General features: G+C 34.5%; 1 protein-coding gene across 2 annotated transcripts in view; it reads left to right on the plus strand.

The window, feature by feature from the left end:
- The first annotated feature begins 452 nt into the window (after positions 1–452).
- SNAP23 (synaptosome associated protein 23) overlaps positions 453–21359 on the plus strand; it is a 56258-nt gene continuing 35351 nt past the window's right edge. Inside the window, exon 1 of one of the 2 annotated variants that reach the window (XM_012546695.3) lies at positions 453–571. The gene's annotated coding sequence lies outside the window, so the exon portion shown is untranslated. Of the gene's footprint in view, positions 572–9683; positions 10522–21359 lie in introns of those variants that run through there. The other variant, XM_031952163.1, reaches the window with a different exon arrangement.

Genomic DNA, 21359 nt, shown 5'->3' on the forward strand with positions numbered 1-21359 from the left:
AGTTAGAAAGATTTTTAGAAGTCATCTAATTCAAGGTCACCCCATTTTACAATTCTATGCACAAGTTGCAATATAATTTCCTAAAGGACAGGAATTGGGTTGTTCTTGTTTTATCTTAGTATCCTCAGTACAATATGTGACTTGCCAAATAAATACTTTGTTGAATTGTGTTGTTTTTAGATCAGCTGCACCTATATTTGGTTTCACAAAAGAGTGGGAAAAAAAGAAAGAGAACTACAGTAACACTAGAAAAAGAACTTTACACGCAGCCTGAGACTCCTTCAAAAACAACTCAGGACTAATTGATGTACTAGATGGGGCAGCAGTTCTTTTTCTGGGTGGAAGATTTAAACCTCCCTCTCCTGTGCGCTGATTGGCAGTAGCTCCAGGGGCGTGCCCTGGTAGGTGGTACCGGAGTTGGGGAAGTGCGCAGGCGCCCGATGGGGGCGGGGTAAAGGGGGAAATGTGGAGGGTTCTGAGTACGCATGCGTCAGGGGGGACGCAGCCCAGAATCTTATCTTTGACCAAGTCCGGTTTGAACCTCTTGGAAGGGGAAGGGCGACGTTCTCTGGTGAGTAGAGCCCCCGGGGTCCGGGTCCTGGAGTCGGGACCCGGGGAAGTGCCGGGGGAGGTTCTGGAAGAAAAGAAACTTCGCGTGACTTTAAAAAAAATGGTGGAGAGGCGAATAATGAGAGAAGAAAAATGACGGGGAAGAGGCTCGGGCGCTGCGATGGGGGGAGGGGAGGGGGGGAGGGGGAGGGAAAGGGGACCGGGAAGGGGAGGGAGAGGGGGTCCCTGACCTGGGAGGAGGGTGGGAGCGGCGCGGACCCCCCTGAGCGGAAGGGAAGCATCCAGTTAACTATTCTTACTCCGTTCTCGGGAGGAGGGGTGTGTGTGTGTATGGGTATGTATATACCTATATAGGGTAAGGAACACTTCTGGACGATAGTGTACTCACACCCCAAGGGTGTGTGTCTTGGTGGGTGTGTACGCACACTTAGTGTGAGCATTCCCCGACCTTCCGAGCCCGGAGTTTGAAGCGCTCTTGTTCCGATTAAGGGTGTGTCGGAGGAAGCCGGAGAATTTTCCCTGGAAGGCTGGTAGCTTTGATGTTGCCGTACAAAGCGAGGATGAGATAGCTTCTCTGATTCAGCGATGGGGGAGATGGGGGAGATGGGGGAGATGGGGGAGATGGGGAAAAGTCCCTCAAGTGCATGAAGTCTTGGAGGGATGTTGCAAGCTCTTCTTGCTCCTCGACCCTTCCCGCCGTGGCCATTAGTTACTATGCAAGTTGGAAAGGAAAGAATGATTCACAGAGAAAGTGGAAGGAAAACACCGGTTGTTCCTTTGAGAAGTAGTCATTTTCCCTCTGCTTGTCATCTCATCAAGATGGAATTAATGGCTGGCAGAGGGGGAGTTACAGTAGGTAGTTACAGTTCAACCCATGTGGTGAATGCACTTTGAGCTTCTTTGAAACAAGGTATTGCAAGTATTAAAAGACACCATTCTATGTAGTCTTCATGTTGTTGAAAGCTGGCCTTTCATGTCTGTGATGAGGCTCATCCAATATAATAGAGTTACTGTCAAATTACAAGTAAAAATGTGATGTACCAATTATGGTCCGGACTAGAAAATGCCTGGCGATTTTTAAATCTGGGTATTGTTATCCATAGTTGTCTCAGTATTACCAATATGTTTTATAATTTTATGTGTTATTTAAAATGTTCTCTAATCCTGTTGCTACCAGTGCCAAATTTTTGATTACATGGGCTTTATAAATCCTTATTTATATAAAATCACAGATGTAGCTGCCCTTTTTCCAACCACGGGAGCATAATTAAAGTGGTCATATAAATTACTACCCTGTAGTTTATGTATTTTTGAGACTTAGTAATTCTTTTTAGAGAGTTTGTAGTATATGATCATTCGCTGGTTCATGTTTGTCATTGTTGTAAGTGTACTTTGGGATTCAAAGTGACTTTTGCTATTTTACTTCCCTGATAATATTGTACCATCAGTCTACTTCTTCTTCTCTGACTCCAGTGTATGACTTTATGTAAATGTTTGTGGGACTTTCCTCTTTTTGTAGATAACTATTATTACAGCATGTTAGTACTTTTGTTTTTGTTTCAGTTATCTTAAGAACAGAAATATCTCTCTTATTTAGGACATAGATAGGAAGCAGGAAGGGGAAAAAAAGGGACAGCTAAAATGATATGATAAAATCCATGTACTCAAATTTGCTTCCTTTACAAATCATGTCTTTTTTTTTTTTTTTTTTTTTTTTTTTTTTTTTTTGCTGAGGCAGTTGGAGTTAAGCGACTTGCCCAGGGTCACATAACCAGGAAGTGTTAAGTGTCTGAGGTCAGACTTGAACTCAGGTCTTCCTGACTTCAGGGCTGGTGTTCTATCCCCTGGGCCACCTACCTGCCCCTCATGTCTTCTTTCAAAGGAAATAATGACAGCAAAAATAGCTATTCTATTTGGTACAGTTTTAATGTATTGCTATTTGGTTTTCCATATTAGAGGGGAAAAGATGGACTTTACTCCTAGAGGCCAGCATTGAAAGGAAAACTATATTGGAACATGCAGGATAAAGCATGTAATAGTATATGGAACCATTTAATATAGGGTCAAATAGCCCTATGCACCTCAGTGATACAAAGGACCTCACAGTTTATTATTGCTGAGTACAATAATTATTTATAATTTTGATGCTGACCCATAAAGATTAAATTATTTTCTATATACTTTAAGAAGGCTGTTACTTGTATAATTGCTATCATATGGCATGCATCAAAAACATTGCCATCATAAAGTTAATTTTTAAAAATGTTGACATTTATACATCTACCTAGGTTAAATATGTGCAATCCTTTTAAATGTATTTCCATGTTTGTTATATTTTGAAAGAAAAATCAGAATAGGGGAAAAACCACAAGAAAGAAGCAGCAAACAAAACAAAAAGGTGAAAAACTATGCATTGATCCACATTCAGTCTCCATAGTTGTCTCCCTGTATGCCAGTCATTTTCCATCACAAGTCTATTGGAATTGTCTTAGATCACTGTATTGCTGAGAAGAGCCAAATTCATCACAGTTGATCATCACATAAGCTTGTTATTACTTTGTACAATGTTTTCTTGATTTTGCTCACTTTACTCGGCATCGGTTCATGTAAGTCTCTACGGGCCTTTCAGAAATCATTCATCCTGCTGATTATTTCTTATAGAACAATAATATTCTATAACATTTATATACCATAACTTATGCAGCCATTCTCCAATTGATGGCCATTCGATTTCCTGTTTCTTGCCACTACAAAACAAATTGTTACAAAAAACATTTTTGCATTTGACTCGTTTCCTCTCTTTTATGATCTCTTTGCATATAGACCCAATAGTGAATAGTGAGTACTGCTGGATGTAATAGTGTATGGGATCATTTAATATAGGGTCAAAAAGCCCTATACACCTCACATCACAGCTTATTATTGCTGGGTGTGCTTGAGCAGAGCTCAAATTGCTCTCCAAAATAGTTGGAGCATTTCAACAATGCATTAGTAAATCAGTTTTCCTACATCCCCTCCAACATTTTAAAACATTTTCTTCAGAAATAAAGTTAAAAAAATTTTTTTGTTGTTAAATTTATGAAACTTTTGCAGTAGAAAACATTTTCCAGTTATGTGACCTTGGTCAGGTCTTCTCTGAAACTGTTTCCTTATCTGTAGAATATTACAAATATTATTCTCATTTACTTCCCAGGTTTATTGTGAGAAAAATGCAGTGTAAAAGATAAAATACTAGCTACAAGTGACCACATGTTTTTTATATTACTGGCAGTTAACAGATCTGAGGTCAATCCCAATTTTTCTAAGTGCAAAATTTATATGAAATACTACTGAATCATATTTTGCTTCAGCTGTAAACTTTGAGAAGAGTTGAGTAAAAGGAGCTGACATATAATCTGTGTTGAGTTTAAAATAGTTAAATCGCCTAATTTTGACAACTAGTAGTCACTGGCCATCATTCCTTATTTGTTCTTTTTGCTGTGTGGGTTTTTTTTTTTTTTTTTTTTTTTTAATGGGGGTGGAGGAGAAAAGGTACTGTGTGGCTAAGGAGAACATTTATCATCTGTTCAGTTCTCTTTCAGCCTTTTCTCACTTTGTAGATTCAGTTCAAGTTACACTGCTACTCTTGAAAGATTAGGACAGAAATTCTTTTTACAGTTAATTTATATCATTTTAACTTGGATTGATTTTTAAAAAACATAACCTTATCCTACTGTAAATTCTGTATAGCTTTTAAGAATGTTTTTGTTAAAACTAATGCAGACAAGATTAGAAGGGAAACAATAAAGGGAAAACATTTTTACAATTAAAGGTTCTGATAAAGGCCTCATTTCCAAAATATAATTGACTAATTTATAAGAAATCAAGCCATTTCTCCAAGTGATAAATGGTCAGAGTATATGAACAGAATTTTCAGATGATAAATTGAAACTATTTCTATGCATATGAAAGGGTGCTCCAAATCCCTGTTGATGAGAGAAATGCAAATTAAGACAATTCTGAGATACCACTACACACTTGTCAGATTGACTAAGATGACAAGAAAAGACAATGATGATTGTTGGAGGGGATATGGGAAAACTGGGACACTGATACATCATTGGTGGAGTTGTGAACAGATCCAACCATTCTGGAGAGGAGTTTGGAACTCTGCTCAAAAAGTTTTTTTTTGTTTTTTTTTTCTCTGCTCAGAAAGTTATCAAACTGTGCATACCCTTTGATCCAGCAGTGTTTCTTGGGATTATATCCCAAAGAGATATTATAGAAGGGAAAGGGACCTGTATGTGTAAAAATGTTTGTGGCAGCCCTTTTTGTAGTGGCTAGAAACTGGAAATTGAATGGATGCCCATCAATTGGAGAATGGCTGAGTAAATTATGGTATATGAATGTTATGGAATATTATTGTTCTGTAAGAAATGACCAGCAGGATGAATACAGAGAGTTTTGGAGAGACTTAAATGAACTGATGCTAAGTGATATGAGCAGAACCAGGAGATCATTATACACTTCAACAACAATACTATATGAGGATCAATTCTGATCGAAGTGGCTGTCTTTGGTAATGAGAGGATCCAAATCAATTCCAATTGATTAGTGATGAACAGAACTAGCTACACTCAGTGAAAGAATACTGGGAAATGAATGTGGAGTGCTTACATTTTTGTTTTTCTTCCCACATTATTTTTACCTTTCTAAATCTGATTTTTCTTGTGCAACAAGAAAACTGTATGAACATGTACACATATATTGTATTTAAGATATACTTTAACATGTTAAAAAAAAAAGAATGTTTTTGTTAAGTTGGATTAGAAAAATGTTTTATATGAAGGAAAGTATTTGCCACCTAATAACCCTCAATATGAAAAATTCTACCTTAATAGTACTTTCTAATCCAAGGTCACCACGATTTTTAGTATTCTTAAGATAAATTTTTTTTTATATATTATTAAATATTGAAATAGCCTCTTTGTGTCTTCCTTCCCTCTGCTGTACCACTTTTTTGTCGTATTAAAAGACGTTGAGAGTGTGTGTGGTTGAAGTATTTGTTATTTTGTGGACTTTCTTACTGTGAGCTTCTCTAAACTTAGCCTCATTAGTCCTTGGATAACACATACAGTCTCTCATAAGACCTACAATTAAAGCTTTCAGCTTATCTCTGCTTTTCTCCTTTCTTAACCTTGCCTCCTTTGTGGAACAGTCAGAGAACTGAAGTCAGGAGATCAGGATTCACATTTTTGTACTTCCACCACTATGATGTTAAGCCCATTACTTGCCCTTCTGGATTCAGTTTCCTCAATTTTAAAATATGGTCTGTGAGATCACTTGCAGTTCAAAATATATGATTCTATGACTTGATAGCTCATTGGATATGAGAGATGGGAGAGAAAAGAGTCAAAAATAACCCCAAATTACTGAACATAGTTGTTAGAGGGATTATTGTATGGCTGCCAGAAATTTAAGAGTCTGTAAGAGAAAGATAACTGAGGTCTGAATGTGGTTAGTTTAAACTACTGGAGGGAGATCTGAATAAAGATGTCTTTGGGCAGTTGGAATTGTAGATCTGCAGCTCAGGAAATAGCTTAAAGCTGGAATTATAAATTTGTGAGATTTTTCTGTGTGAGAGATTGCTAAGGGAAAAGGGGGGAAAAAGACACTAAGAACAAAATAATGTGCATGGGGCACACAATATTTTCTATTAAATAGTACTAATAGCGCCTATGTTAAGTTGTTTTGAGGATCAAATGAGAACTTGTTTCTTGTGTGTAAAACACTTTGAAAGCCTTAAAGTGCTGAATAAATGTCTATCATTATCATTATTGTTAAAAGGTTAATAGTCATCCACTGATGATGAGTGTTTTGGTACCTGCTTCTACTGTGATTAGCTAAGAAGTCCAGGATATGATGAAATTTGCATTGATAGTGAAAGAATGTAAAATGAATATTATGTAGATTAATAACTAGTTTAAAATTTTTTGAAACAGTTTTTTGAATTTTTTAAAAAATAATTTAAAAGAATTCCTTTTGAATTTTATTTGGTTTTTAAGTTTTCACATTCTCTTGTGATACGGGAGCCACCTGCCACTGGTTGCTGGAGATCTAATTCAGACCTGTAGAATGGATCTCTATGTGAGAGGATGATGTTGGTGATACAAGGAGACTAAGAGGAAGTTGCTGTTCTCTGACCTCTCCACTGAGATGCAGTTGCCTTGTCTGACTTCTCTCCTCTTCCCTCTGCCTTCAGTTTATTTCATTCCCAGCCTGCAAGGAACATCTGCATTAGTAAAAGCTGCTTTGCAGCTCCTTCAGATGTTATGATCCACAGCTGTGAAGGCTCTCTCAGAGAATTGACCTGCACTTTCACTTAGGCATGGTCCTTAACAACATTCTATTCTAGAGTGGGAATGAATATGTGTTTTTTATTTGTAATTCTTCTTCATGGCCAATACTGATCATTATCAAATGAGGTAGTGTGACACATGTTACTAAGAAATAATGTAAATTTTGAGTATAATAATTTAAAACTGTATGGCTTAGTTTGGTTTTTTTAGACATGCTGGTGATCTTTTAAAAATTATTTTCATTGTGACCTAAGGTAGAATTGGCTTCCTCTTGTATCCTATTATTAATAATCACTAATATATCTTTTTATAATTGACATTTTTACACATCTCTTCTTGTTATGAACTCAGAATATTTCTTTGTTATTTAAAAATGTAGACTTTCTATTGACACTCATTGCTATAGACCAGCATTCTGGATGTGACAAAAAACACGAAGTGATATTTATTTAAGTATAAGTACATAATAGAGGTATTCAGTACTTGATCTATAATGCCTTTCAATTCAAAATTTGTCTTCATTCTGTAAAAAAACAACAACAGAGAATTTGTATCTGAAATGGCATAGGAAAGAATAGCTACAATTAATATTTTTCCTATTCTTATCCGCTTTCAACTAATATACCTTAATCTTTACCTTTGATGTCCATGTCCCATGTTATTAGTTACTGTGCCTTTCCAACACATTACTTTTAATATTCAGAAACCTATTACTTGTCTGTGTATGAATAAGTTATACCTCTTAAAATAAGGGGGAAGAGAAAAGGACCAAACATTTTTAAGCATCTAATATGTGCCAGGTACTGTGCTAAGCACTTTACAGATATTTCATTTGATCCTCACAGGAACCTTGGGATATAGGTGCTATTTTACTGTAAAATACCATTTATTACTTAACCCTGAGCAGTCACTTCATTTGCAAATGCCCTAGTGTTACTCAATATTTCACATTGCCAGTCTCTCCTAATTCCCAGGGCGTCAGAGAATCCTCTGGCCATTGACCTTTGCAGTATCAACTAACTTTAACCTGACTCGCCTCCTCGGAGGCCTTTAGAGGTCTCTGGCTATGATTTCTTGAATCGTTGTTAGAATCCTAGTGATAACTCAATGGAGTTGATAGAAACAATGCTTACACCTTTAAGAGTTAACACATTAGCGGTCACACATTAGAGCTCACACCTTTAAGGGAGTTTCTACATTAGAGCTCACACATTGGAGTTCACAAGTACAGAAGATTCACAAAGTTAACTTTGTAACTTTGTGACTTCACACCTCCCATAATCCCACTCTTGGAGGAGTCAATCTTTGAGTTTACACCTCTAAAAGATCATAAAAGGAGCTGAATTAGTGAAGTCAGTCAGTTCGGAAGATTGACAAGCTAGAGACTGCAGTTGGGCAGAACGGAGGATTTGGAGCAGTAGAACCAAGATTCAGAGGGAGCTGGAGGTGACAAAGGACAAGCTGCAAGAGCTCTTGGAACCAAGCAGAGAGAGAGGCCTCTAAGAAAACTAACCGCGCTATTTTGGGAGAGACAATAAAAGATTGTTTAACTCCTGGCTGTATTTGAGGTGATAATTACTCTGAACTGAAACAAAGGCTGCCTCCAGAAACCTCCCCAAGAAACCTGCTCCCAGAGAACCATCATATTATACAAAAGAAGAGAACACCACAAATTGTAGTTTAATAATCGATAGCATGCTCAAGAACAGCCATGTGCAAACTTAAAGTCTTTATTATACTTTTTCACATAATTCCCTGCCTATTAACTCCCAAATGAACACCTGGTCTGTGAGAGACCCATGTATTCACTATCAAGCTCCTTACCTCTCTTGGCTATCCATCTACTTGGCTCAGCTACCCCAGGATAAAGAGCAATCTCCTCCTGTGGTGGACTTTAAAAGGGTCTGTGAGGTCACACACACAGTTAATCAGAGAGGGAGCTGGCTTCCGTTAGGAAGCTATCTCAATATGGTCGGGATCCCGTCCATGGGGCTCTCCTAGCCACAGAAGTTACTTCCAGACCTCTCAAATCTCCTGTTTGCACTGGGCTTGACTCATAAATTACATTTTACATTATTATTATTATTATTTTACATTTGAGGAAGCTTAGGTAGACTAGCTGGCTAAGTGATTTGTTCGATCACACATTTAGTAACTATTTAAAGCCATATGTGGTCTTAGTTCTTCCTGACTCTAAGCTAAGCACTCTATCTATATTGCTATCTAATTGCTTCAACACATTTCTGTGTTGATCTTAGGTTTATATTTGGAGTTATGCAAGGTGTTCCTTCAGAAAAATTTTGTTATGTAATCATTTTTTTAAAAGTTTCCTTATTTAAAAAATTTTCATATTCAATTTTTTTTCTCCTGCCCCACCCATTAAGAAGGCAAGAAGTATGAAGATCATATTTTAATTGCTAGGTTTGGTTTTTAATTTTCTAGGACCAGCAGTCTTTGAGGAAGAACAAATGTGAAACACTTGTAACTGTTGATTGGGTTTTTTTATGGTTTTGCTTTACTCCTTTTGGTTGGAAAGTTATACATGGTAAGAGAGGCATTCATAGCTTCAGCTCCGGAGCTGGAAAGAGCTGAAGGGTTATCATTTAGTCTCCAATTTCTTAAAATGTGGGCCATAAGTGGACATGGGAAGGGTGTCACAAAATTGTGATTTGTTATCAGTGAATATTTAATTTGTATACCTGAAATCACATAAAAATTTCACAGGCAGAAAGAGGATGTGAATGGGAAAAGTTTAAGAAATCCTGATTTAGTTCATTGGTATCAAATTCTAAAAAGAAACTAGGACCACAAAATGGACTAAATCCATATGAATTTAGCACACTACATCTTATTAACATTTGAGATTTGATTGTATTTTTATTTTGTTAAGTATTTCCAAGTTCTTATCTCATTTAGACCCCCTGATGGGCCATCATTGTCTAACACCTCTGATTTGATTTTATAATTAAGGATCCCAAGGAAGTTAAGTGATTTATTCAAAGTCATTTAGAAAGTAGGAGGCAAAGTGGGGATTCAAAATCAAGGATTGTGACTCCAAATCCAGCAACCTTTCTGTTGTACAATGTTGTGATTGTTACAACAAGATATAATTAGTGTGTATATATCACATACAACACATATAATTGTTCTCTAGAATTTTATTATTGGTTTTGTTAGTTTTGCCTTTACATGTAGTAACCTTGTTTTCTGAACCAAAAAATTATATGACACATACTTCATATATACTATTTGTCTCTAATTTTTTTTGATTGAATATTCCATCAGTTAAAAAAAGTGAAGTGAAATCTTAGCAGAGGGAGAATCAATATCAACTGCAGTTGCGAATTCTTTCTGTCTAGTGGCTTTCCTTCATATATGATTTGGGTGGGGTTTTTACAGTCTTTTAAGAATTCTAGAGGTCACATCACAAAGAACAATGAGGTAAACATCAGAAAGAGTAGTGCTAACGTAGATATGGCTAAGACATTTTGTGAATGGACTTTTAACTCGAGAATGCTTAGGTAATAAAATATTTTTTTAAGGCTAAAAAGGCCTTGTTTGTCCCAGTGATGGATTGCATAACTGTCATCTGATCATCCTTCTGGCTATCTTGGTAAGCAAGGATCACCAGATTGGTAACAAGACGAATCTTTCAGTCATATCAGTTCCCCAAGATTATTTACCCAACCATGTGTGTATATATATATATATATATATGTATGTATATATCTTTGGAAGAGAGTACTAATATTGACAAAATCATCAGTGCCTAATGTACTAAAGTAATGCTACTGTACAGAGTAGGTCCTTAGACTTTCACTTTAACAAATATTTATTATCTCTGTATTTTTAGTGACTGCAATATATTCCACAATTATATTCTGGATTTCTAGAACAGTCCTAATTCCAGTAAGATGAACTGTACTTTTAACAAATATGAAAGCATACTAAAAACTAATTTTTTAAAGTAAACTGAAAATTTGAGAAATAACATTTTTTTGTAAAACTCATTCTGAACTCTGCTACCACCATCATTTCTTATGTCAATCTATATTACATCAATTTCTTCTAGAGATCAGGAAGACTACTTTCTTGTTTGGAAGTATTCCCTGGTCAGATTGTTGTTTCCTTTTCCTAGCCCTTTTGTGGAATTGATGTGATGAATACATCCTGAGTTCAGTGAATATATAAAACTCAGGTTAGGTGTTCAATTGCACCCATTTTTTTCTCTATTCTTCTTAATTGTCCCTAGGACAATAGTCTTTCAGAATCCTAAGGCTAGAGTTAGGAATTGGATCTTTGATTTCATTGGCATAAGGAACTCTCAGGTGAGGAAATTCATTCTGCAATGTAACTTGGTCCCTTTTCTGTAATTGCTAGTATTAGAATCTTGTCCAGATCACTGAGAGGTTGGTGTGTGCCCAGTATGTGCCATTAGGATGTGTCAGAATTAGGACTTGTATCAAGGGCTTTTTGTCTTTGAAGGTGGCTCACTATTTATTATGCAAAGCCAGTGATATAGAAGTATTTATATATTCATTAATAACAACAGATCATTGATAACCAAACCTATCTTAAATTTCCTGGTAAACAATTGTGCAGGTAAATTAAAAAAAAATGATTTATCTCATTAGTTCACATACTGTGCTTACACAGTTATAATGCATCTATGATAATATTCCCTAATTAAATCTAAGGAGGATAATTCGAATTTGATTTAGAGGGTTGTATTAAATGAAGTTAAAAACTAATTACTAGGCTACTGAATAGAGATATTATAAAAACAGTTAATAGATTTTGGAGGGATGTATTCCTAAGACTATACTCAAGTTATCTTAAAAGTGTTCAAAAGAACATAAGCAAAATATCTTCTAGTGCAGAGGTAAGGAAGGGCCCATAAGTGTATTTCAGTGGCTTTGTGAACTTATATCAGAGAAAAATCTGAAAAACTTTTTTCAGTCTTATTGATAGGCTTTGTAATAATATATATATATATATATTTTAATATATTTAAAAACATTTTGAGAAGGGAATTTGCTAAAGGAGTCCATGGTTAATATTTTTGTTCTTTAAAACAAATTTTAATTAATTCTTTTCAATCAGCAAAATTTTTTTCTTTCCTTCCTGACTTCCATTAAGAGAAAAATAAAATCCTTGTTACAAACACCTATAATTAATAAAGCAGATTTCTACTATTGATCATGTCTAAAAGAAAGATGTATGTATATACCTAAATTATTTCTTATTGTTTTCATCACATTTGCAGATCATAATTTGTTTATCCATTCCCCAATTGATAGGTACCTCTTCTTATTCCAATTCTTTGCCAGCTCAGAAAGAACTATAAATATTTCTATTTATCTTTAGAGTTTACTTTGCTTAGAACCATTTTATATCTTAATCTTCTCTACAATTCTTTTTTCTCTTTGTTCCTTCCTAATTCCTTGCTGGATAAAGTGTAATAACTTTATTCTGATGGCTAAATTTTAAAAGTTTATAGATAAGCTTATTATCTTAGTTTACAAATATTTTTCTTTTCTTTCTGAAGAGGACTTATAGGTAGTCTAATTTAAAATTTTTTGTGACATTCCCCTAAAAGGAGGAAGCTGGTTTCCTGCTCTGTTTCCCCTTTATAGCAGCTATATTTGACCTCAGGATAACCTTTTGTTGCTAAGGAATTTTCTCTTTGCTTTTGGTTGTACACCAAATTGCAATATCTTTTCTTTATATACCAGGACAACAAAATATTTAGGCTTTTGCTTCTAAGTTATTGTTGATGATGATAAGAAAATGTTCCCTTAATCAGGGACAAATTAAGTGCTCAGGATAGCCTTGCTAATTTTATACAACTAGAAGAGAATTAGCTCAGTTAAAAATATAAATTAAGATATTTTGAAAGGAATATATTTTTATTCAAATAAGTATTAAGATGTAAAGTGAGTATTAAGATGTAAATGCAGATATTTTAGTTCAAAATAAGGTTATATAAATGTATCACAAAACTTTACAGCAGTGGTCTCCAAACTTTTTTGAGTAGGTACCCACATCAATAAAAAGTTTTTGCTCCCATGTCCTCTATAAATATATTTGTAAATCATGTAAATTCTATGGTATATATGTGCATATATAATATGTTACTTATAAATGTAAAAATGAAAATTAAAGGGCAAGATACAGATAAATCATATTTTAAAATTTTAATAGTCCAAAACTTTTTACTAAAATTTTTTTTTAGCAAAGTGATTGAATAATGCCTCAATATTTTTGAAAATTTTGTTTTAAAAAAACAAACAAAGGGTATAACAGATTTTTTTTTCTTTTGAACACTTTCTTTGTAGTAATTTGAAGGTCTTAATTTATTTTATTTTGATACTTGGTTTTAGTGGTTGTCACAGCTGAAAAAGACACTTCACAAAGATACAAAGACAAATAGAAGAAGTGTTCTAAAACTAAGATCAATGCCAGTTTTGTAATCTTATTTGAAGATGACAGGGAGGCCTCCCAGAAGAGGCCTCATATCCAGGTCCCCGTGAATCCTTGAAAGCTTCACTTTGCCAAATAGTCTAGAAAAGAGATGTCAACCGTGTAGCCTACAACATCTCCCACTGAGGCCTGAACCAGACCAAAATGTAATTGGGAAATATTTAACTACATAAATTAATCACAAATAGCTATATTCATGTGTGTGGTTTTCTACGTCATTGTGTGGCCTGCAGGGGTCCTTGTGCAATGGGCAGTGGCTCTTGTTTGTATTTGAATTTGACATCACTCTCTGCACTTGGGGAATGAGATTAGACCTAAGGTCTTGGCTCCACCTCTGGAGGGTCTTCTGGCTATGCAACCTTCCTAGCATGAGGCTGCTTGGATCATCATCTAGCATCAGATGAAACTTCAGGCTGGCCTGGGGGGATCTGTTAAGAATTTACCAACTAATATTTTAATATATTTAACATCTACTGGTCATCCTGCCATTTAGGGGAGGGGGTGGGGGGGGTAAGAGGTGAAAAATTGGAACAAGAGGTTTGGCAATTGTTAATGCTGTAAAGTTACCCATGTATATATCCTGTAAATAAAAGGCTATTAAATTTAAAAAAAAAAAAAAAAAAAAAAAAGAATTTACCAACTAGACACAGGATACAGACTGACAATCTCAAATGTTTGCACTTCCAGCTGTTTTTTTGTCACAGTCCTCATCCACCTTGTTTTCTGCAATTTATGATGCTGTTTGCTACATCTTCCACTGGGAAACTCCCTTTGTGGCTTCTTTAATAACATTGTTCTCCATTGGTTCTCTGTGCCTGCTTTTTTCTCCCAGCTAAAGATACATCAAGTATGGATGTTCCTCAAAGCTTTAACTGAAGCTCTCTTTCCTCTGCATTCCTTTGATGATCTCAGCAGCTCCTATGGGCTGCCCTCATGTCATATCTGCCAAATCTTTGTCTCTTACTAATAATCTCTCTCAGTTCCATCTCTGCTTCATCATCTGCCTTCTGGAGTGTCCCATTGAGATCTCCAGTTCAGCTTGTATAAAGCAGTCAACCTCTTTCCTAAATTGAACCATCCTCCAGCTTCCTCAGCCATTCAGGTTCATGGCTATCATCAGCTCTTCCCTTTGAATGTAGTTAGTTGCCTAGACTTGGATTTTTCACTGCCACTGGGTGTCTCAAATTGATCTTTTTTTTTTTTTTTTTGGTACTTAACATAATCATTGCTTTAGTTGAAATCCTTCTAACCACCATTGTACATTCCTCTCTGATTTAACTGCTTCCATTTTCTCACTTTTAAGAAATTAAAGCACATGAGGAGCCACCCAGGGAATTCACTTTTTCCTTTCTCACCCATCTGCATTACTGTACTTTGTGTTCTCCAAGAATTCATTCCACAATTTGAAATCAACTCTGAAATTCTCACCTCCTCACATCATTTCCCATCCTGGCTGCAGAACTTCATTATTCTTCCACTCCTTCCTTCTGCTTTTCTATTTCTTTTTAACATATTGTCTTTCTCCCATTAGCTTGTGAGGCCTAGGACTGTTTTATTCCTTTCTTTGTATCCCCAGGGCTTAGCACCAGTGTATATTGTTTGTTTTTGGTGCTAACTAAATGATTTTTTGACTCTGTGACTCTTGTCATCCAATCTGACCTTGGTGCAATTGCCAAAATGATTTTTGTGAATCTTGGCAGATCATGTTATGTTTTCTGTTCCCTGTTGCATTTAGGATAAAGTAGGATATTCTAAGTCTGTCACTTAAAGCTTTCAACAGTTTTGAGTTCTTCCAACTTTTTCAAATTTACTTCCTTTAACACTCTCCTTTGTGTAATTTGTATTTCATCCAGTCTGATATAATAGCTATTCCTTGAACTTGAAATTTCATTTCTACTTGTCTCTTTGTTCAGACTATCCTCATGGTTGGCATGTCCTCCCTCCTCAATATTACCCTTAGGATCTTTATCTTCCTTCAAAGTTCAGCCAAAGTTCCCCTTCTTTGAAATATTTTGTGATTTTCCCTCCTTTTTTTTCTATTGTTGATGTACTTGCTGACTTTTTTTTTTTTAATAATTACTTATTTGTGTATTTGTTTTGTTTTCCCAGTAGAATATCAGATTCTTAAGTATAGTGTTTATTTTTTTCTTTGTCATTCCAGGTGCCAAGATGGTAGTTAATAATTGCTTAGATTGATTTATAAGATGGCTCTGTTATGAATTCTCTTTACAGTTATGATTCAGTTTTAAAAACAGTAATTCCCTGTTTCTTATCTGTTCTTTTTCCTCCTAATCCTCAGTATATTGTCATCAAAATTAAGAATCTATTTTTTTTTATTATTAAATAACTTTTTATTGACAGAACCCTTGCCAGGGTAATTTTTTACAACATTATCCCTTGCACTTACTTCTTTTCCGATTTTTCCCCTCCCTCCCTCCACCCCAAGATGGCAAGCAGTCCTATACATGTTAAATAGATTACAGTAGATCTTGGATACAATATATATGTGCAGAACCGAAGAGTTTTCTTGTTGTTCAGGGAGAATTGGATTTAGAAGGTATAAATAACCTGGGAAGAAGAACAAAAATGCAAGCAGTTTACATTCATTTCCTAGTGTTCTTTCTTTGGGTGTAGCTGCTTCTGTCCATCCTTGATCAATTGAAACTAAGTTAGATCTTGTCTTTGTTGAAGAAATCCACTTCCTTCAGAATACATCCTCATACAGTATCGTTGTTGAGGTATATAATGATTTCCTGGTTCTGCTCATTTCACTCAGCATCAGTTTATGTAAGTCTCGCCAATCCTCTCTGTAAAGAATCTTTTTAAAAACCACATTAAAAAACTGTTGTTGCAATACTATATGATGATCAATTCTGATGGACGTGGTTCTCTTCAACAATGAGGATCTAAATCAGTTCCAAATGATCTATAATGAACAGAACCTAGAGCTACACCCGGAGAAAGAACACTGGGAAATAAGTGTGAATCACAACATAACATTTCCACTCTGTTATTGTTTGCTTGCATTTTTGTTTTTTCTTCTCAGGTTATTTTTACCTTCTTTCTAAATCCAATCTTTCTTATATAGTAAGATAACTATATAGATATGTATACATATATTGCATTTAACATATAACATATTTAACATATATGGGACTACCTGCCATCTAAGGGAAAGGGTGGAAGGAAGGAGGGGAAAAGTTGAAACAGAAGTTTTTGCAAGGGTCAATGTTGAAAAATTACCCATGCATATGTTTTGTATATAAAAAGCTATAATAAAAAAAAAATAAAAAATCTGTTGTTGCCATCGAACACAGAATCCTAAAGCAAATCCTAGAAAAGATCTGAAAGCTTTCTTTGTGAATATTTATTAGAACATATGCTTTTCTACAGTTTCTGCTGCCTTTTATGACCAATGATAAATGAACAGATGCTAATAGTTCTGTTTTTTGCATTGTTTTATAAACTTAATTGTACTTGCTTGCAGTGACTTCTTTTCTTAGATGTGCCTTAGTTTCTTTTTTCAATTTGATAACTATTTATTAAGTATCTACTATGTTCAAGATTCTGTGCTAGGTGCTGGCATTACAGAAAGAAAGAGTAAACCATTTTTTCCTCCATGGAGTTTATATTTTATAAAGGGATAAAAAGTGAGCACATTAAGTATCAGGAAGACAAAAGTGAATCTGGGATTTCAGCATAGAGGCTTCCCTACAAGATGCAGTTCCCATTCCATCTTGTGTGAGTTTTGTGTATGTCATTATATAATTTTCCCAGATGGTCAAACTAAAGTGCTGAGGTCCTAACTTGCTCTTCTGGCATCAGAAATATAATAGTGGAGCATGTAAGCTGTCAATTGAATCCTTTCTTGCCACATTTCTAGCCCAGTTTGCATTTTTGATGAAATCCTTTGCTTTTTTTTTTTTAAACCTCTGGTTCTTTTCCACTATGTACCCCTATATTGTCCTCTGGGTATTATACTGTTTTTCAGATACTTTATATAGCCATTCAATAATATCAACAGTGCAATGTTGATATTAATAAGCTAGGCCTTAGTTTTAAGAAGAAATTTGGGAACATTAAGTAACTTGATGGTTTCCCAGAGGTAGTACAACCTACTTTTCTACTAATATTTTAATTCTATGTCTAACTTGTTCTTTTTCACTTTCTCTTTGAGATACACATACATATACACACTCACACATAATACACATAATGTGTTGTAATTTGACAGGTTGATGTAACTGCATATCATAATTTAAACAAGAGGCATTCTGTATCCACTTGATTTTTCTTGTGTATATGATCAGGCCAAACTTTTAAGTGGTTACAAATCTCGTCCAGGAAGCTTTGCAGTATTCCTGACTTGTATAGTCATCTTAATGTTAAATCAAATTGGAACATCTGGAGGATCATACTGGTTATAGAGAATTCTTTTTTTTCTTTTTTCTCCCCTCTGTCCCTTACCTACCCTCTCCCCAAGACAGGAAGCAGTCTGATATAGGTTATACATGTACAATGACTTTAAACATTTTCACATTCGTCATATTATGAAAAATTTTCAGAACAAAACGCAAAAACCATGAGAAAGGAAAAACAAACAGCAACAACAACAAAGGTGAAAATAGTATTCTTTGATCCGCATTCAGTCTTCATAATTTTCTCTCTGGATACTGATGGCATTTTCCATTTCAAGTCTTATGAGGAATTCTTTAACTTGGACTTAATAGATCTTCATTGTGGTAATGACCCTCTGTTTGGTGAGCATGCCTTGTCTGATGTTAATTATTGGAGAGGGTCTCTGGACAAGGTCATTCCTATTATATCATTTAGAGCATCTTGCATTATTTGGAGATATTTTATACATACATACATACACACATATATGAAGACACCTTGTTGAAAGAGAGCCTTTCTTTAGCATGACATATGGAAATTAGAGCACATGTATACTAGTTATTTGGTTCAATATTTTGTTTTTGGCTACAATTGAAATATTCAATAAATCAAGATCCAATTAAGGGAAAAAAGAGAGCCTTTACAAGAAACATTTTGCTTTACCAGTCCAAAAACTTTTTATAGCAACAAATATACAGTAGAATCTTATATTCTCTCTTTATTCTGTTGGATGATTGTAAAATGTGTAGTCAAATGTGGAGTATCCCTTGTGAAGGTCCTACTGTTTTGTACTAATAGTCTTACCAAGGATGTCTTTAGCTATTTTTATAATCTCAAAAACTTTATGTAAATGGGAAAATAGACATATAAATATTGCTTTCTCAGATTTTTTTCCATGTTTCTTAGTATCATTTTCTCCTTCAGATAATTTGAGAATCTATTCCTCAATAACTTCACTATTGTATAGGCAAGAATCTCCTCTTTGAAGACATAGTTCTGGATCATTTGGTATAATCACCTGCTTTATTTTCTTTAGTGTCATGTCAACCTCTGTAAACATATACAGCTCTCATATTAAAGTTCAAATGTAATAGCTCCATTTTCCTTAATGGTAGTTTTTCTTTGTTATCTTCAAGCATGGTATTTAACTTTACTTTTTCATGTTTTTTTCCCCTGGATAATCTATAATTCTTAAATCATCTCTTTATATTCTTTTATCTTATCTTTTTTAAAAAATAGCTTTTTATTTTTCCAAATATTTGTGAAGATAGTTTTCAACTTGAATTGTTTTGTTTTTTTTAATTACATTACTTTTTCTACTTCCTCAGAGGTTTTGTTTTCTGATTCTGTTGTGTTTTTTTTGGAGGGGGTAGGCAGTTGGGATTAAGTGACTTGCCCAGGGTCACACAGGTATTAAATGTTAATTGTCTGAGGCTGCATTTGAACCCAGGTCCTGCCGACTCCAGGACCTGTGCTGTATTCACTATGCCCACCATCTAAATACCCTGAAATTATGTTGCTTTTTCTTTTCAAAGAGAATCTACTATTATTAAAATGTTTCTCTTTTAAATTTCCATTTTCTTGTCAGACTTGATAATTTCAGATTTGAGTTCTAATGCCTTATTTCTTTAATATTTTCATCTTAAATTTTCATTCTCTGAACTATCTGGAGATTTTTGGGTTTTTCATTATTTTAAGTATGGCATCATTTTTCTAACTTGTATCGATCTTTATGAAAGAAACTAATATGTGAAATTTATTATATTCTTTTTAAAAATGGGAGCAATATATAATAAATTTAAAGTTTCACCTATAGTTCTCTTTCTCTATTCTTTGTTCATGGAATGTACATGTCATGCTTGGTCTTTGCCAAAAAGTACATAAAAACAGGAACCAAAAATCTTAAAAAAAACTTACAAAAAAACAACCAAGAAAATCTTCAGAAATTTGTTAGTCATTAGGGACCTGCTTGAAAGAATTCTAGATTGATAGAACCGGTCTGAGTGTATGCTCTCCATTATTGAAATAGCAATGAATTCAACTGTAGATTTAAAAAATGTGATCTTTGTTCTAACAATTCTGTGTGCTTACTATACACAAACAGATAATTCAGGGTCTCCCTTATATTAAACAAATCATTTTCTGCCTATAATTAGAAACATTAATTTCTAAATTTTTTGGTGAATAAATAACAATTTAGTACTTTTTACATATAGTGCCTCTTGCTTTTTTTCCTCATTGAAAGTATTTGAGATATGAAGGTTTTGAGAAATCTTACATGTTTTTGACCTCATTTATTTCATATTCCATATCTATATTTTCCTACTTCCCCCCCCTTTCCCCCTATTTTCACTTTTGCATTGATTTCACCAAGTATTAATACATTTAATGTTAAAAGTGTTATTGATTTCTTTATAAAATTTCCATATTTTAATATTTTATTTTAAAAAATATTGGTTCATAACTCAGTTCTTTTTATGGTGATCTTTTTGTGAATAGTAATCATGAGCGCTGCAGTATGGGATAACTAAATGACCTTTTGACATATATTCCTCATTAACTTTGGGGATAGTAAAACCAACTTCCTTATTTATTTCTCCTAGACAATCATCCTTCCATCTAGCTCTGCATGATGTTGCTTTTATCTTGTTTTTTTAATAGCACAATTTTCAAGATTAATATAATTTATTTTTTTTAATAGCATATCTATTCAATGGTCATTGTATAAAAATTTAACCAAGTACCAGCTGATAAGCTAAAATTTATAAATGGTATAAAAACTATTATTCTTAATACCCATTGCCCTATTTTTCTGAAATTCTGCCATAGTTACTGCAGAAATAAAAGGGGACTAGATATCATTGGGGAACCTTTTGTATTTTTCTTTGTTTTATGTGATGCCATTACTTAAGGATTCTTCACCAAATAGTTAACTTATTGGACTTCAATGTAGCTGGAGGTTGAACCATGGATGTTTGTATTCAACCAATTTAGATTTTGAGAACTTGAGGGTCATCTCTGTCCCACACTAAAGCATCTGAGTAAAACTTTGGGGATCATATACAAAATATGTACAAAATAAACAAAGTATATACAACATAAATGCAACAATAATTTTGGGTGCAGAAAGCACTAAAATGAGAGAATTAGAAGCAGTCTCACTTCTATAAGGGAATAAAACCTGAGCTGAACCTTGAAGTGGATTAAGAATCCCACAAGCTGCCAATAAGGAGTGAGAAGATTCAAATCATAAGAATAACTTATGCAAAAGTATGGAGGTGGGAGATGAAATATTTTAAGGTAAAGTAACCAAGTAATTGATTCAGGTAACCCTATGAAAGATTTAACAGTTCAAAGAAACACAAACTTTTAGAATGTTATTGTATTATAATTCTGTGCCATAACCTCAATTAAGTCATTGCTTTCTTGCAATCCTGTTGTGCTTTTATTGATTCCCTATCTTATTTCCACTATAGTTTGTAAAATTTTCCCACAGTACAGTGGTTGACTTAGGGCTTATTGGGAAGATGATGAATTTTTGAAGGAGGGCATTGACTTTACAATTAGGGG

This window comes from Sarcophilus harrisii, chromosome 2 (genome assembly GCF_902635505.1).
Source record: "Sarcophilus harrisii chromosome 2, mSarHar1.11, whole genome shotgun sequence".
Classification (NCBI taxonomy): Eukaryota; Metazoa; Chordata; class Mammalia; order Dasyuromorphia; family Dasyuridae; genus Sarcophilus; species Sarcophilus harrisii.